The sequence below is a fragment of the Cynara cardunculus genome, assembly GCF_001531365.2.
Source record: "Cynara cardunculus var. scolymus isolate 2C chromosome LG 12, CcrdV1, whole genome shotgun sequence".
NCBI classification, from domain to species: Eukaryota; Viridiplantae; Streptophyta; class Magnoliopsida; order Asterales; family Asteraceae; genus Cynara; species Cynara cardunculus.
In genome coordinates this window covers 26337457-26357178 of record NC_037539.1, presented here as the reverse complement: position 1 = coordinate 26357178, position 19722 = coordinate 26337457, and positions in this window count along the sequence as shown.

Genomic DNA, 19722 nt, shown 5'->3' with positions numbered 1-19722 from the left:
TCAAAATGTAGAAAAGATGTGAATAAATGATTTATTAGTAAAAAGCAACGTGTTTTTAATATACATCTTTATATGTAAATTTATAAAAAGGTAGATAATTAAGTAAATGCAGATTTGTATAAATAGATTTTTTTTTATTTACCAATGCTACACATATGTATCTTATACATTTTTTAACCTTCACCAATAATTCACATATGAATGATATATATTCTCAATGTTTTTACCTTTTTTCCATCTAAACCTTCTCATATGTGTGTGTATATATATATATATATATACACATACATATATATATTGTTGGGTATTTGGCTTGTCCCACATAGACCCAATCTTAAGATTTCAAGTGCCTTATATTACCAAGGCCATACCTAGAGTCAAAATGCCTAACCATCTAGTTGGGTTCCATACATATTAAATATCAAGAGGGCCTTGGGGTCTCTTGATATCGTTCACGAGATGGCTCAGTGTCAGGAGGTGTGCGGCCGGGACTCGGCTCTGTCCGACGGTTATCGTCGGTTACCCGACAGTTGAGGTCTCTACGATGCACAATATATATTTCCTCCATTTCTCGTTTTTAACATACGAAAAATACAGAAAATTTCTAGGGTTTTTTTTGGGCGCATCAGTTCTTATCGAATTCATCAGGGAGATAGTCGATTCGTCGGGTTCAAGGATCTTCTTGAACGGATTGTTGTATCCTATAGATAGACGTCCAATTCACCGGACGAATTTCTGTCTAAGGACACTGCCCCAGCAGGCCTCAATCTGTACCTGTTCTTCATTTCGATCATATCTTCATAATCATGTGAGTTCACTAATTTCGTTGCTGTTTTCATATATGCTGATTGTATACATATAAGGCTATGTTACTGCTTTGTTCAATATCGTAACAAATATCAATTTTCTGTTTTCTAGATCTAAGTAATAACATATATATATATGAAGAGAGAGAGAGAGAGAGATTGTATATATGGGAATTTAGCAAAAGTGGTGTGAATCTGAAATTGGATTTATAAAAAAAAAAACCATAAACAAAATTATTGAATGGAAGAAAAGAAAGCAGTGGGGAGCTTGAGCATTGCTTGTCGAACAGTAAACAAACGCTTCCATTGTTGAAGAACAGTAACTCTTGCTGCACCACATCTGTTGAAGCTTTTCTTCAGTTTCTTCATCTTCTTCCCAAATTTGATCTTCAATTTGAACATCCGAACTCTCAACCAGGATGGCCTTGGGCTCCTTTGATCAGCTTTTTCCAAGGATTTATAGATCAAGAACTGTGCTTTTCTGTGCTTCACCTCTTCTGGATCTTCCATTTCCATTTTTGAGTAAGCATACGCCTTGCCATAAACATTATTCATTTTCTGTTCACACAGAAAAATCACAAGAATTGATGAGAGAGATGAGAGATGAAAGACAGATTCTTGAAGATGTTATTTATAGAAAAATAGGGACATTTTAAGGTGTTATTTAGAGAAGGAGAGATGGAATTTGATCAAGGTGCTGTCTACTTGAAAATTGAAATTATATCTTGTAATAAATACTCTTATTTAATTCAATATATATATATATATATATATATATATATATATATATACATACTAGAAGGGTACTCGCACAATGCAGCGAAATACATCTCGATTTTAGTGTTTCGTTTTTTTCTTAGTCGATGTTATAATACGGTTTTTTGTGATTTTGAGAAAACAATAATATTTTAATTTTTGAATAAAATATAAATATGAAGAAATAAAAAAAATATTGATATTAGTACCAGACTAACTATTTAAAATGTTTATTCTCAATTTGATTTATGTTTATCTGAAGTTAGTTATATGAATTTAAACATGAAGCTTTAATAAGTTGTATTTACGCACAATTTACTTGTAGTCTTGAATTTTAAGTAATATGATCAATAAACAGTACCTCATGCATAAAAATGATTTTTAAGAGATTGGGTCAAATGCTTTATAATATAGTATATATATATATATATATATATATATAGGACGTTTAAAATGCAACCTATCATGTACAACCAATGCAACCCAATCAATTGAGATTTATATGAAAATGATGAGAGTTCATTTATTATGATTTAAATATTTATGAAAGATGATTAAGTTAATTAATTATGATCAATACTTTATATTAGAAAACAATCAAAACTTTTATTAAATCACATATTTATCAAATTAGATGAACGATTGAGATTGAATTATATTGATTGTACAAATGTAAAGGATGTGATAATTCAATTTTATAAAAACAAGATAATAAGTTTAAAGACCACATAAATGACTTGTTAAAACTATATTTCAATTCAAAGCATAACTGAAAAGAAAAGAAAAGAAAAGAATATAGAAGAAAGACAGTTAGATTTTTAAATGATTAGGATTGTGTTGGTAACTATACTATTAGAGGAAAGCAAAAAACAAAAGTATGAGGATTGAAAATGTAATATGTTGAAAGCATAAGGTAGTAAAATGAAAGTGTAGTGGTGATGCAATATTCCATGTGGAATTAAAGGTGACAGTTGAAAAATGATGTGAAAATGAAAAACCCAGATCTCACTCCCTTCTGATCTGAGCTGGAGTCCCTCACATAATTGGCTTGGCTTTGCTGTGCCTCTTCAATTTCATTGTTTAAAAACCAAATTAATTATTTATGGATAATAAAATATAAAAAAATTAAATTCACAAATATTAAATACAAATTAAATATTCAAAAGTAAAAATAATAGTCTTCAATGGGACCTATCATCTTTGATTTTTGGTCTTTCTTTCCCATGAGAAATTTATTTCCAAAAAGATATAACTAATAAAGTTTTTTATTTGATATATTTTATTATAGATATTAAAATAAAATTTTACTACTTTTTCCAAAATTGAAAATTTACCTGATTTTAAATTTGTATGATTATTACAGTTTCTATTTTTTAACAGCAACAAATGAAGTAAAATAAACAACAAACCAACTAAAGAAGATGGTCCGCAAGACGCGGAACCAAGACCAAAGGCGGAAAGAACTATACCAAAAATACACAAAAACTAAAAACAACAACGCAGTGAAACAACCGGACATAAAACAACAAGCCGCAACCAAAGGAAAATGAACCCAAACAAAAGAGAGAAGAAGCCCATGAGGAAGAGCCAAGAGAAAACCGAGGAAGGCAGCAGCTGAAGAAGATCAGAACAAGAATCTTCGATCATCCTCCTTGACCGTTTAGCCAATTAGTCCATGAAATTTGAAAGTTTTTGGACCTCATAGAGATCCACGTAATAATGCTAACTAAATTTCAAAGACCAAATCAAGATAGCGAGAATGGTTCTCCTCAAAAAAACCAATTTGATTTTTGGATCCCCATAACATATAAAATATTGACCACAATACCGCCTTCCAAATCCCCCTCTTTGACACAGGGAAGCCTTTGAAAATTCTCACTGAGCAATAGATCTTCAAGACTAATACTTGAGACAACATCCCAACCCCACCAATTGAACGCTTTTTTCCAGACTTGAAAAGATGATGGACAACTAACGAAACAATGATGGACAAATTTCGGCTCAACCCCGCAGCGAGGGCACAACCGAGTATCCAGATCCATACCTTTTGCATGAAGAACCTCCCTAACCGACAACCTCCCGAGCTTGGGCTTCCACATAAGATGTTATCTTTTTTAGGAAGAATTGGTTTGGTAGGATCCGAAGAATTTGGAGGCCCAAAATCTTTCCTTCAACTAGTTTCCTCAAACCTTTCACCGAAAATACGTCGTCTTCATCCACCAACCAAACCCAACGATCACTACCCCTCTAGCTTATAGCCCTTGTTGAAAGACCCGTCAACTCATCCAATTCTCCCAACGCCCTATCCCTTGAATCCCGCAACCAATCCCAACACTATAACAGATCTCCATCTATCCACAATACCTTATTTTTAATTAACACATCTTTCTCCTTTCTAGCCTAAAAAAACACAGAAATTTATCGGCTAAACTAAAACTCCCTACCTACTTATCCTTCCAAAAGAGAGTATCGCTCCCATCACCGACCTTTTTAACCAAAAGACTCCACAAACGAAATGTCTAGCCGCTCGAGATCCTTACCCACTTTGATTATCCCACACCGGGCACCTGTTGATCCTCTCTCTCAGTGATTTGATGATAATCCCTTTTACCTTACGAATTATACTATCTCTGTATTTAGTTTTTGCGATCATCTCTGAGTCTGTTCAGTGACCGCTGAACATGTATTGTAATTCCTTCAGAGACCAGTATCCTTCAGGAAGACAAAACTCACACCACAGATCCTTCTGCGATATCGAAGATAGAAGATGAAGATAGAGACTAGCAAGTTCGTGATCTGAAGCGGTTTGCAGTGATAACAAGCTCGTCTATACAAGTGTGAAATCTACGCAAGATTCAGCGAAAACTGAAGAAACCTCAGCGTTATTCTAGTGTCAGCGATTAGATGAATCTTGTTGAACACGATTAGTTTTGGTCTTGTTCTTCTGCACACAAAAGACAAACCCATACCTTTCAAAGTAAAGTACAATACATAGTCACTCTATTGTCTCTAAGCGTTCTTACATACTTTATGAAAGAAGACTGTTCATATACGACCAAAAGCCTGTATATCTACAACAAAGAACAAGCTCACCTCTTCAAGCTTGTGACTTGCTATTGTACCTTTTGAATTGCATTTAATGCAATGGGTATAAATAGCTGAGTAGTTCTCTCTTCTCAGCAACCTCTAAATCTCAGTCCAAGCTTCCTTGCCTTGAAGATCTTTTTACCCAAGAAGATACTCCTCCTTCTAAGTCTCTATCTAAGAGAAAGACAACCACTTTAACAAGTGAAGTGCATAATACTTCTTAACCAATTTCTTGTAGCAAGTCTGCTATCTATAACTTGTGTGTTTCTTTGATTGTTTAGAAAAGTTTTATATCTTATCTTTTCTGCAAACAATCTATAAAAATATGTATTGATCTTCTTTATCAATATACATTTTTTAAAAGTGAAAGCTATTGTGTTTGTATTCATCTCCCCCTTCTACAAACTGTTACCTATAAACTCTTATAGATCCGGCTGGGAGCAACAAAGTGCTATCAAAGCAGTGTTTGTTTTAGTGTTGTATTGTTGTTTTATTGGTGGTTTATTATCTCTTCTCTCTACATAATTTATTTACCTTTCAAATGGCTTTGTAAAACATTAGCACAAACTTTCATGACAATGATTCTCTTGCCAAACCTCCCCGGATGATCAAAGACAAGTTGAGTCTCTGGAAGAACCTCATGTCTCTTTTCTTAGAGAGTGTGGATCCTGAGATTCCATACTGCATTGGGAACGGACCTTATGTTCCATTCACAATTTCTCCAGCAGTTCCTGCTACTGCTACGACTATTGCGATTCCTAAATGGCAGATTCCGAAGCTCCCTCATCAGTGGAGTGATGAAGACAAGAAGAAGATGGCTTTAGATACTCGTTCGAGATCTATAATAGCATGGCTCTACCTGAAGAGGTTTATCACTCCGTGATGAAGCTTAAAACCTCGAAAACCATGTAGGACACTCTTTGTGTTCAATATGAAGGTACTTCTGAAGTACAAGAATCGATGAAGATAAACTTAGTAAGAAAATATGAAAGTTTTCTCTATGGAAAATTTAAGTCTTTGCTGAAGTACATCAACGCTTTAATTGTCTTCTTATTGATTTGAGGATGGTCGGAAGAGAATATTCCAACTCAGAAATGTTGACAAAATTCATTGAATGTTTGCCAGAATCATGGGTAATTATACCATGTGTCTCAATATGTCTAAGGACATGTCCTCCCTTTCCCTCAGTTCTCTTTATGTGATATTGCTTAATCATGAACAATCTCGTCAGTTGAAGAAGAATCTTCTAAAAGACTCCAGAGAAATGAAAAGCTCTCCGTTAGCTTTGATCTCTGATAGCCCTTCATCTGACCCTTCTATTTCTTCTACTTCCTCCTCTTCTGTTTCTATCATTGAGTTAGATCCTTCTAATTCTAAGGACTTGATAGACGCTGATCTTTCAGAGTTTGACGAGTCGTTGGCCCTCCTCACTACATCTTTTTCAGGAGGTTCACCATAAAAAGAAACTTTTGCAAATCTCCTTCCCTGACCATAGCTGACAAACCAAAGTCAAAACCCATTAACAAGGCTTCAGCTAGCTGCTACAACTGTCAACGCAAAGGTCACTTTGCGAGTGAATGCATGTCAAAAAAAGTTGTGAAGCCATCTTCAAACCTCTCATCCTCCTTCAGATCTAAAGATGATAAATACCTGAAGCTGAAGGAAAAGTACAAGAAGATGAAAAATCTTTAGCGTAAAGGCAAGGTCTTGTCGCTGAAGAGCATGACTGGGCTGATTCTTCTGAAGAATCATCCTCGGACGAGGAAGACACAACTTATCGCCATCTCATGGCTAAGGATGTCAGGGATGAACCATCTAATACATCATCCTCTAGTGACCCTCTCCGTCAACCTCTACTCAGGTATGTAATCTGTTTGAACCTTCTTCTTCTTCCTCTGATAGTCTTTCTACATTAGATACGCTGACAATTGATCTTTACAATGCCCTAAATGGAAAATCCAAAGCTGAAAAGATTAATCTTGATCTTCAAGAACAGTTAGAGAGATGCCATTCTAAGATCAAAGAGCTGACTAAGATTGAAGAAAATCTTAAGGATTAGATCATTGTAAACCAAACCATTAGCATCGAACATGAGCAGGTTGTCGCTGAGCGTGAGCAAGCAATTGCTGAACTCAAGGCTAAGAAGGCTACCGTTGAAGGATGGTGTAAATCCTCTATCAAGGAACTGAGATCATCAATGCTCAGATCCGTGCCAAAATTGATTTTAAACTTTTCTAGTCGACCTTGAGCCACATTCGTGTCGCGGGACAAGTGCTCGCTCGCATACAAGTTCAATGGTCCAAGCATATTTCGATCCAATTTTGCACCCCCAAAAGCGCACACGTGAAGAGAGTCTTTCCTCCAACAAGTCTTGTTCATATCAACTATGAGATCACTTATAAACCCATATGGGTCACTTTTCCACCAATGTGGGACAAACCCACTTCCATTTCTTGCATTCCAACATTTACCCTCTACCTACTACTTTGATAATCAATTTCTCATTCATATCAACTCCGTTAAGGAGTACGTGGAACCATTAATATCTATCTATCCCGATTATGGGTTCAAGTATATTTTTGGGTCTAAATCAAGTATAAACCCAATATTAATAATTACTAAGAATGCAATCCCAATTAACCCAAGCACATTTATGGTTATCCTCAAAATCCCCCTAGAAAAAGCTTTTCTGGATACCCTCAAGGACATACAAGACGTGAGACAACAGACAAAAAAAGGAGAAAAAATAAAGAGACAAACTTCCCAACATGAACTTTAATAAGGTTAAACGACCTCCGCAAAGCAACTGATACCTCCAACATGACAATCTTGTCTTGAGTTTTTGAATGATGGAGCTCCATGATTCAATCCTATTCATAATCCTTCCCATCGGCATGCCAAGTTAAGTGAAAGTCACATTCCCGTAACTACATTTGATCAATCTTGACATTTCAAAAACCTTCGATTCAAGGACCCCAATACCATAAAGATTGTTTTTTTGCCATGTTGATATTTAGACCATATGCCATTTAAAAACATTTAAGAACAACCACCAAGTTTTTTACATTTGACGAGCTCCATTCTCCAAAAAATATGTCATCAGAAAACTGAAGATGCGAGTTGCGTACATTGCTTCTTCCCACTACCATTCCTTTGAAAAAGCCCCGATCTAGAGCTTCTTCTATAACAACGTCAAACTTTCCACTAAAATCAGAAAAAGAAAAGGAGCAAGAGGGTCACCTTGTCTTGCACCTTTTTGAAATGAAACTTCAGAGTTGGGGACCCATTAACTAGAACAGAAACCGTGGCCGAATTCCGACAAGCTTTCATCCATCTCCTCCATCTATTTCCAAATCTCATTTATCTTAGAATGCTATCAAGAAAATCCCGGTTGATAAAATCAAAGACCTTCTCGAAGTCAACCTTGAAGATAAGAGATTTACTCCTCATTCTCAGTAATTTGGCTAAAGTAGCATCAACTATCAAGACCCCATCCAAGATATTTCTACCTCTACTAAAAGTCGATTGAACTTCACCGATTAAATTCCTAATCTCTTTTTAGTCTTTCCGCTAAGACTTGGCAATTAAGAGAGTAATAATTTTTTTCGTTTCATAATTAAAATTGAGAGCAAATATTTATTTATAGAAATAAACATTTATTTTGACAAAATTAAATTAAAAATACAGATATATTTGTTTTAAGACATGGAAAAGTGAAAAATAAGCTATTCAAAATAAAATACATTGTATTTTAATTTTTTTTATCAAAATAAATGTCTACATCTTTATTTTAATTCATTCTAAAATAAGTATCGGTGTTGAAAAATAAATGTCTATTTTCCCACTCTATCTTTCATTATAAGATAAAGAAAAATATTCTCTCAGTTATTGAAAGTAAAATTTTATTTTAGTTGATTAAGGGACCGTTTATCTAAACACTTACCCGGTAAGCACTTACCGGCAAAATTCAACATTGTCGCTTACTTACCGGGTAAGATTTTATTCATTAAAACGCCTCGTATGCAACAATTTATCCTAGTAAGCGCTAACCATGGTAAGAGTATTCGTCCTTACTTACCGGGTAAGACTTTTGATTATTGTCTTCGCTCTTACCGGGTAAGATTATTAGCCCTTGCCATATTCATCCGGCTATAGATTAGAAAACAATATAAATTTTGATAAAAACATGTAATCAATAATTGTAGAGTTTATGGTTTGTATTAGAAACTCTCTATTTTAATATTACTATAATAGTACTCGCGCAATGCAGCGAGACACATCTCGATTTTAATGTTCTATTTAATTATTTGTCTATGTTGATGTTATAATACGATTTTATATGTTTTTAAGAAAGCAATAATGTTTATCTGCAATTAGTTAGACGAATTCAGATATTGAGCTTTAATAAGTTGTACTTACGTACAATCTATTTGTAATCTTGAGTTTTAAGTAATATGTATTAATAAACAGTATTTTACGTATAACAAATGATTTTTAAAAGTTTTTGTCAAATGCTTTATAATATAGTATAGATAATTAATGTTAAAATTTATAAAATTAAATAATTTGTTAAAGAGCCAAAAATATTCTGTAAATTTTAATTTAGAAACTATAAAACCCTCGCTCAAATTGAACATTGATGGTTCATTAAGACGAGTGCCGACATTGCATGGTTCATCCAGTGATTCGGTGCCACTCTCATTTATTTATTTCTACAACATTTTTAATTTAATTTATGATTATTGTAATTTATTTAAACATTTTTTAGGATCTAGGGGTGTTTGGGATTGCTTATTTGCAACAACTTATGTTTTTTTACAAAAGTCCTATCAACTTGTTATAAGTTAGAATTGTTTAACTTATTCAAAAACTTATTATTATCAGTTTGACACCGATATAAGCTGTTTATCTAAACACTCAAAAGTGTTTATTATTGATACCACACCTGAATAAATAAATAAGTTGTTTTTATAAACAATCCCAAATTAACACCCTCTTAACCCGTGTTTGTTAAGTTCCAAATAATTTAATCATAATGATTGGAGCTTTAATTATGAAATAATTAGTATTTAAAGAGAAAATAAAAGTCAAACTGACATAATGTTGATTAAAAAAGTCAAAATTATTGGTTTTTTTCCTATCATTTAATTATTAAAAATAACACTTAGACATGTCACGGGGCGGGGTCGATGCCGTGCAGGCCTCATCTCGTTTTTTAATGAAGCAAATGGGTATAGTAAAATATTATATAAGGTATGGTTTCATGAGAAGTATAATAAGAGATTTTTATCGTTGGAGGTATATTAGGATAAGATGTATCGAGATGAGATGCATTGAGATGTACCAGAACAATCCACGTATCAAGCGCAATTCAAGGGTGAATTTGAGATCAAAGATGATCAATGGTCCAGATTCTTTTTTACGCTAATATATATACAAGGGATCGTGTAAGAAGGAGAATTAATGTGAGAAGAGTAAGAAGAGATCTGAATCCTTGATCAACTTTAATCTCAAATGCATACATGAATCACGCTTGATACGTATACTGATCCGGTGCATCTTATCTTAATGTACATCCAAAGATTAGATCCTTCTTACCCTCATACCCTTTTCGCCGGAAACTAACCCTATATATATAGGTAAGATCTTTTGCTAACCAAAAAAATGATAACTTTGTGAACTCGTTGGACCAATCAAAATCATTATTTAATCATGGTTACTTTAAATTAGAGTCAGTGATTAATGGTAGATAAGTAATTTTCATTTGTATGTTACTTCATTGTATTTAATACGATGTTAGAAAAAAATAATTGCTTGTTTTTAGGGATGATAATTATATCATCATTTTTCAAGATTCTCGACAATAATGTCAAATTTATTTAGATGATGAATAATCAAAATGAACATTGTACCATTCAAGATAACTACCGGCTTATGTTACTTATCATAGTTTTTGTGTTTTGGATGGTTTGCAAATAAAACAACATATATATAGGGGCCTAATCAAATCAGAACTAACTAGTTTGTGATAACCGTGAGGTCCAATCTCAACCACAAATCAATAGATAAATTAGAAAATTTATAATTTTGGTAATTTTTAATTAAAATTTTAATGCAAGGACGTTTTAGGTATTCTCTCCTATCTCCCCTCTCCTCTCTTCTCTCTTCGTCTCCGGGCCTCTGTCCTCCTTGTGGTAATTGTGAGATCTAATATAAGTCAATCATTTTTAGATAATTAATGGTATTTACTAAAATAAAACAAAAGGTAAATTAGTAAATTGTGTTGATTATTCAATTTACCTTAATTAGTTTAATATTCATACTTTAATTAGTTTAATTACTTTAATATATGTATGTATATACACACACACGGACACATAGGGACCAAATCCGTTGACCTTCTTCGGCACCACCACCAATCACCACTACGGTGACCTTCTCCGGCACCGACCACCACTACGGTGACCTCCTCCGATCATCTTGTCTGACCAAGACGCCGTCTCCGATGATCGACCACTAAACACCAACCTGTGAGCATTCTTGACAGCTAGCCCTATCTTTGTCCCTGTGACCCCTTCACTACCTATCTCTCTTCCCCCATCCCAACCATAGTTGGTATCACATTAGTACCACAATTGTTATCACAGTGGTATCACAATGGGTATCATAATGGTCTCAAAGTTTACTTGACTTGATGTGTTTTGGGGTATTATATTGTATGTATTCTGGGTATCACATTGTGGATCTTGATGTATTTTGGGTATCACATGGTGTTCTTATGAGGCCGGAGGTAGGAGAGAGAGAGAGAGAGGAGAGATAAAAAATTTAAATACCTAAAATGCCCCTTTAATTATAATTTTAAGTAAAATTACCAAAAATATTAGTTTCCTAATTTATCCATTGATTTGTAGTTGAGATTGGATCTCACAATTATCACAAACTAATCAGTTATCACTTAAATGGACCACTATATATGTGTGTGTGTGTGTATATATATATATAGAGAGAGAGAGAGAGAAGAGTGATCAAATGTAAACTACCCTTACTTGTACAAACCGTGCAAATCACCCTCATCCGTCAATTTTATTGTTTAATCTTATGAATTTTTTCATAAAATTGTTTAATCTTATGAAGTTGTTTCATATAATACTTTTTTTGATAAAGTTGTTTCATATATGGTTATGAAATTTTTTCATATAATATTTTTTTTGATAAAGTTGTTTTATGATTATGAAATTGTTTCATATAATATTTATGAAATTTTATTGAAATTGTTTCATGTATTTCTCTAAAATTAATATAATGAAGACGATAATATCCATGATTAGCACCATCTACAATAAAAATAATGAATTAACCTCTTATAATTACAAAAAAAATGAACAAAATAAAAAATTATAATTGGTTGAATGAGGTTTGTACGGTTTATATAAATAACGTGGTTTATAAATTAAATTTTCTCTCTCTCTCTCTATATATATATATGTATATATCGAAAGAAGGTTTTGGAGAGATGTGAAAGAGACAATGCAAACTCATGGGGCATATGAAGGGATAGATATGGTGGAGACGGTGCCATAATTTAAGTCTCTTAAACTTTGACTTATTGTCTCAAAAGTCAAACACAACCATTCTCCCACTTCAATTTTGTTTCACAAAAATAATACAAAACAAATTCAAGCGGAAACCCCATAAATAGTTTTCAACAATTATCTAAATGTATATAACTTAGTTTTTTAATAAACTATTTGCAATAGCTTACAAATTTTTTTAAAACCTTTTTCAATTTTGATCATGATTAATATTAATTATTAGTCAATATAAATCATGAATAAAGTATTAATTATTAGTAAATATTAATCATCCATAAATATTAATTATTCATAAATATTAATTGTTTATAAATATCAATTTATAGTAATTAAAATCTATTAATTAGTTTTAGTTATACATTATATATTAATAATAGTTATAAATGTTATTAATTATATCAATTATTTTTTACTTATTATTCAATATATCTAGTTATTGAAAAATAAATATAACAATTATAAAAAATGTTAATGTAAGTTACATAAAAATTAAAGTTATACTTATTTTATTTTATAGGTAATAAAAATATGCTAAATAATTTTAATCAAATATTTAGTTTAAATATTATTATATTTTGGAACAATAATAATTAATTAATATGTAAGATTGATTAATTTTATTAAAATTTTCTTATGAAATACATTAAAAAAAATAGAAAATAGAAAATAGAAAATAGAAAATAGAAAAATATTAAGTAGATGTTGGGTCACGTTGTGTGTTGGGGTTCATGTTTCCCAAGCTGTAGAAGCTACCCCGGGGCTCTCCCCAAAGTTCATCAGCCAACTCCAAAGTTTGACTTTTCTTTCCTTAAAATTCAAATAATAAATATATTCATAAATGTTCATTATAATTTTATTTTCAGATTTTAAAATAATCTTATTAAAGAATTATTATAAATTGTATCATTTTCATTGATTTATGATTAAAACTTATAGCTTAAGGTCAACACTATATAAACGTAAATAACCACAACTACAACGATACAAATTGTCGACAAAATATATAATATAACATCATGTACAGTTTGATAATCTTTTGATTGATAATTAAATGTTTAGAAAACTGGTTACCAGTTATTTTACCTTAACTTTTAACAAACTTAGGTAGCAATTTGTTCAAAGTTTTGAGGGGTTTCTTTGGACTCAAATGTATCTTTACAATCTTTTGACACTTGCTTGAATGTAAGCGTTTAAACGTGAGTTCAATGTCTATTGAGTTTCTAGTTTTCACGTGTTCTAAGAGTAAGAACATTGCAATGATCATAACTTCAATAATCATATATGCAATCTTGCAATATATACATGTTTTTTTTTTTCATCGTTCATTTTATAGCTTATGTTACACTAATTTCCTTGCATCCTTTTTGTAGTGGTAGATCCCCTTCAGGGTCTTGGCCCCCTGGTTTTTTTAATTTCTTATTATTGATATAATATTACTCCAAAGTTTGTAGTAATTCGAGTGATAGGCCTTTAGCCCCTTCGAACATTCAATATTCAAAATTTAGGATTCAAAGTTTGTTTCTCATGGCTCTCCATTTCCGATCTCTCTCTGTTATCCTCTCGTCTCCGCCTCCCAGTTTAAATGAGCAAACCAAGATACATATTAGAAAAGGCATACACAAACAGATTAGCAAGGGCAGAACCACATATGGCAAAAGTACAATTGCACCTCCTACATAGAACCCAAAATTGAGAACTAGATACACAAAAGGCCGAAGTGATTAGCGAAGGTATTTTATTTTTATACTTTTATCATGCATTTTAATGTCAATTCTTCAACCTAGTTGCATAAAACTTGTTTGTTTGGATGAGATTGAAACAACTTCTTGATTTGTAAGTTAAAAGAGCTTGTGATTACTTGAGCTTAGATATTTGTAAGTCTGTTGGTCCCAGACGGATCTACAAGAGTTTAAAGGTAACAGTTTGTAGAAGGAAGATGAATACAAATACAATATTTTTCACTTTTTAAAAACCTTTATTGATAAAGAAGATCAATATGAAATTTATAGACTGTTCAGGGAACAAAATAAGATACAAAACTTATCTAAAGCAATCTAGGTAATACACAAGATACATAAAGCAATAAAGAAAAGACTTGCTAAAAGAAGAAGCAATAGCTTCGCTAAAGGAAGAGCTTAGTTGGTGTTGTTCTCTTGGAGTAAATATAACTTCACAAGGTTAAGAAGTTTGTGCTTGTGAGGGTGTCTCTTCTTGGGTAGATTTCTTTGAACTTCTTGTTTTTGAGAAGGATGGACTTCTCAGCTATTTATACTCATTGCATTAAATGCAAATCAGACAATACAAGGCACATGGCAAGCTTCTAGAGGTGAGCTTCTCCTTTGTCTTCAGATATACAGACTTTTTTCGTATATGAACAGTGGTCTTTCACAAAGCAAGTAAGCACTTTTGAAGACAATAGGGTGACTCCATACGAGTGCTTTACTTTGAGAGGTATGAGTTTGTCCTCTGTATGTAGGAGGGTAAGACAAAAACCAATCTTAATCAACAAGATTCATTTGATCGCCGACATTGGAATAACTCTACGTTTTCTTCAGTGTATGCTGAATCTTGAGTAGACTTCACACATTTGTAGACAAGCTTGTTATCATTGAAGCCGCATCAGATCATGAACTGCTTGTAGGGGTGAGCAGCGGAACCGGGTACCCACTTGCGGAACCGGAACTGCCTTGGAACTGTCGGTTCCGGAACCAAAATCGATATGAGTGGTTCCGGTTCCGGTTCCTAAAATACGGAACCAATTGAGAATGGTTCCAGTTCCGATTCTCAATTTTTCGGAACCGTTACCTGCCAGGTACCTGGCGGGACTAACTAGTTCCTTTATTGAGGTAAGTCATAAGTTACGGATTTGTGCATTTTTTTTACATATTTTGTGTAGTTTTTTGTAAAAAAAAATCTGTGCAGTTTTTTATATAATTTGTGCAGTTTTTTATGTAATTTGTGTAGTTTTATGTTAAAAATATGTGCAGTTTTTTATATAATTTGTGCAATTTTTAATACAAAATTTGTGCAGTTCTTTTATATAAAATTTGTGTTGTTTTTTGTTAAAAATATATGCAGTTTTTAGTTAAAAATATGTGTAGTTTTGTACGAATTTGTGTAGTTTTTTTCACACTCAATTATTCACAGGTACCGTACGAGGTTGAGGATGCGATGAGTATGCAAGAAGTTGCAACGAGATTCAGAATTTGAGATAAAATTATTCGTATTTTTTCAAATTGTGTGTTTAATTGGATTCGTAGTATGTAATCGTTAATCTTTGAACATTTATAATTATAGTATGTAATCGTTAAACTTTCAACATTTACTATTAGTCTATTACGGTTTGTAATCGTTAAACAATATTTGTAACCATTATTCCGAATAATTTGTATTTTTGTTTATTTATTTAGTGTTTTGACAATGTTTTATTTTTTATTTCTAAATAACAAAATTTTAATATTTTAGGAAGCGAGTACCCGATACCGGAACCGGTTCCCGGCGATTCCAGTTCCAAAAATTCAAGAACCGCTCTAATCGGTTCTGGTTCCATTATCTCAAGAACCGCTGGTTTCGGTTCCGATTCCTGTCAAATAGGGCGGGTACCCGCCTATGCTTACCCCTAACTGCTTGTCTCTGTCTTCAGCTTTATCTTCGATATTACTGAAGGTTCTTGTGGTGTGAGTTTTGTTTTCTTGAAGAATACTTGTCTCTTGAGAATTACAGTACTTGTTCAGTGATCACTGAACAGACTCATTGATGATCATTGAAGCTGAATAAAGAGAAAGTACTTTTCGTTAAATAAAAGAATCATCATCAAATCACCGAAAGAGATGATTAACAAGGTCTCTAGATCTAAACTTGGAAGCCATTTGAACTCTAGTCTCTTGGTGAAGATATATTATCAATACAAAATAAAAAGGCTTCACTGATAGATTTTTATTACCGACGGATCTATGCCAGATTCTTGGCAGATTGACCACCACTTGCGAATTTTTCTATCGATAATTAGAAGTCCATCGGTAATTATGATCCCACCCACATTTTATCTGACGATGAAGTCCGTCGGTGAACGCTTTTTCTAGCAGTTTAGCGACGATTTTTTTCATCGTTGAAGTCTCTTTGTTTTGCACATATGATTAAGGTAGTTATACATTCAACTTTGAATTGGTATTTAGTGTTAGGACCAAAATAATCCTAAATGTTGAAAGTTTTATAAAGTCCTTTATTTGTATTGTATTGTAATATTCAATGTCATTGGCTAAAGGCATTGGGCTTTACATTTGTAAATGTCACTTATAAATAGGTAACATGGGCTAAGATTAGAAAGTTGATCATTCTTGTAATTCCTCACATGAGAGTCGTTTAGTGAGATTGAGAGATCTGTAGTTTTCTGTTTTCATGAATAAGACAATTGACCGGTTCTTCAAGTTCATGTTTATCTTTCTATCTCTCAATCTTCATCATTCTTGAATTGTTGTTTGAGATTGGGACTCATAATTGGTATCAGATCAGAATCAATTAATTATTATCAATACGAACATTCAATCATAAACAGATTCAAGCAATTTTTGTGTTTTTGGCAATAGAACAATACTCGCATGAACACAGCTTCTTGTTCGAGTTTTTAGACTTAAAAAGATCAAATTCACCATGACTTTCAGTGTTCTAATCAAATTCCTTTAAAAGGAATTTCATTTTGGTGAATACGAACTCAATTTGATCATTAATTTTGAGTTTTACTTGATGAGTTTTGATTAATTTGATGATTTTAGTCGAACTATGCTTTGATACTGTCAGATTTACCTTCATCGCTCGATGAATGTTCTTGACGAGTGATAAGGAGATTTCATCGCCTATTGAAGATTTGAAGCTAGTTTGGGCGATAAAGGATTGTTCATCGGCCAAACGATAGATTTTTATAACTTGGTGCTAAAAACTGTGTTGAGCGATAACCGTCGACTTGGATGAATTTTTGTAAGTTTTGAGCGATAATCTTTGCTCATCGTTCAAAACTTGTCTGCCTCATCGTCCAAGTCTTGTGCTTTCAACTTGATATCCGTTCAACGTATTGAGCGATAAGGATCCTTATCGCCCAACACACCAGGTGATGAAGAGTTGTTTGGTGGGCGATGAACTTATCTTAAACAGTTTGCCATGTTACTTATCTTGTGCGGTAATGTGTTGCCCGTCGACCTATCAATCTGTCCAAAGCTTCATGCAATGACCCTTCAAGCTGAGCGATGAATAAGGAAGTTGAAGCTGTATCTGCCCAAGGATTGAACGATAACATCGTTCATCACCCAAGGCTTGAGAGATAACCTTGCTCATCGCCAGGGAGCGGGCGATAAGCTAAAGGTTCATGCCCTCTCCGCCTAAGGCATGGGTGATGAGCTGTCTGACTTCTCATCATTCAAAGTACTTGTTTTACGACTCTTCGTGCTTAACCAATGTTCTTAACGAATTTATTTGCCCTATTCACCTTGTGCTTAATGATTAAGTTGATTTTTTTTATCAATTTTACCCTTAAGAGCATCAAACAACAAAGTTGGTCAACATTGACTTTTTAAGTCAAAGTTTGAATTTTTGGTCAACCATTGGGGATTATTGTTTAAAAGCCAAATTTGAAAAGATTTGAAAAATGTTGATTGGTTTTTGTATTTGATTGGACTAGTCAGAGTTTTAGTATCTGCAATCATTACTCTGAAGTTTTTTCACAAGAGGCTAGACCATTAAGTGCCTTCACTCATTTATTTTGACCTGATCAATTAGAAGTCTTGAAGGTTTGCAATCAGTGTTCTGGAGGTTCTGAAAATTATCAGATATTTGAGTGTTCTCAGTCATTATTCTAACTTGATCAGTTAGAGGTTTGAAAGTCTACACTCATAAGACTCTTTGTCATAAGACTGTTTGCACTAGAATGTCACGAGGCTCGCACATTTATCTATCCCTTAGTTGGATGAATCTATTACTTCCCGATTGGCGATGATTCTGCGGTTCAAGGTTGTGTTGAGTCAACTGCAGTTTTAGCTGTACTTTATGCAATCAGTGGTATTGAATTCACATGGGCTTATCTTGCTTATCAAACTCTGGATTAGAATGAATGTTTCATACTTTGTTATTTGATGCTTGACATACTTGAGCATTTGAATCCATACTAACCTTAGCTTTTAAGAAAACTGGACCAAATAATTCATCAAACATATCACTCATAGATTTATAAACAATATATTCATCTTTGTTATCACAACATGAGTTTCTACATCTTCTTCTTTGTCTAAATCTGAGTCCGAAGCATTGATCATTTCATCAAACTTATCTTGTGTCATATTTTCTATAAACTTAGATAATTTTGTTGATTCTTGAATCTCAGAGTCTTTGGAATCATTCTCAACAAGAATTCAAGACCATAATTAGTTTGTGATGAAATATCTTTCTGAGAAGTGTTTTCAGAGTTGTCATTTGGTTCTCTAGACTAGAGATGGCCAAAAACCGGTCCCGGGCCGGTCCCATTCGTTCCTAATCTTTCTCATAACCGGCCATAACTGGTCCCGGCGTAACCGGTCCCGATGCCGATCGAAAATCTTAGGACCGGTCAAGGTACTTCATAATCGGTTATGGGCCGCCGGTCCCAACCGGTCCTTGCATTAAAAAATAATATTTTTTTTTGACTTTTTTAATGATATATATTTTTAATACATTATAAAATTTACAATTTGGTCACTCAAATACACTTTAAAAATGCGTTTTAATATAATTAAAATTACGTTTTTTTATAAAAATACATTATAAAATTATTTAAAAATACATTTATTTATAAAAGTATTTGCATTTTCGGGCCGGGCCGGTCCATAGTCGGTCCCATAACCGGTCTCGGTCCCATGAAACTACCAAAAACCTCAACCGGTCCCGGTTTTCAGTCCTATAACCGGTCCTTACCGGTCCTGGTCCCGGTCCCGGGCCGGTCCTTTGTCAATCCCGGGCTGGGCCGGGCTGATTTGGCAATCTCTACTCCAGACTTTTGATCTTTACTCCGAACATTTGATTTAGAGTTCTGAATTTCTTTAGAAGTGTCACAATGCGGATTACTTGGTTCACAACTCTGAGTTGTCTTTTCAGACTTGAATTCAGACTTAAAATAGTGACCAGAATACTCATAGTTTTTGTAAGAAAAAAAAAGTTTCTTTGTTTTCATATCTCTTATTCAAGTCTGAATAATCAAAGCCTATTCCAAATTTGAAAATTTTCTTATTTTCACAACTCCGAGTTTCAAATTTAACAGATTTACATTTTTCAGAGTTAGTTTCTTCACAAAAAATTTCTTTTCCTTTACATTGAATTTTGAAAGAGGATGAACTAGATTTCTCAAAACACTTATCCGAAGGGATTCTTTCAACAAGCTTTTTATTTTTGGGTTTTGAGAATGAATTTTCTGAGTTGCTTTGGGTCGAACCCATCTTTGAAAATTTATACATATTTGTTGG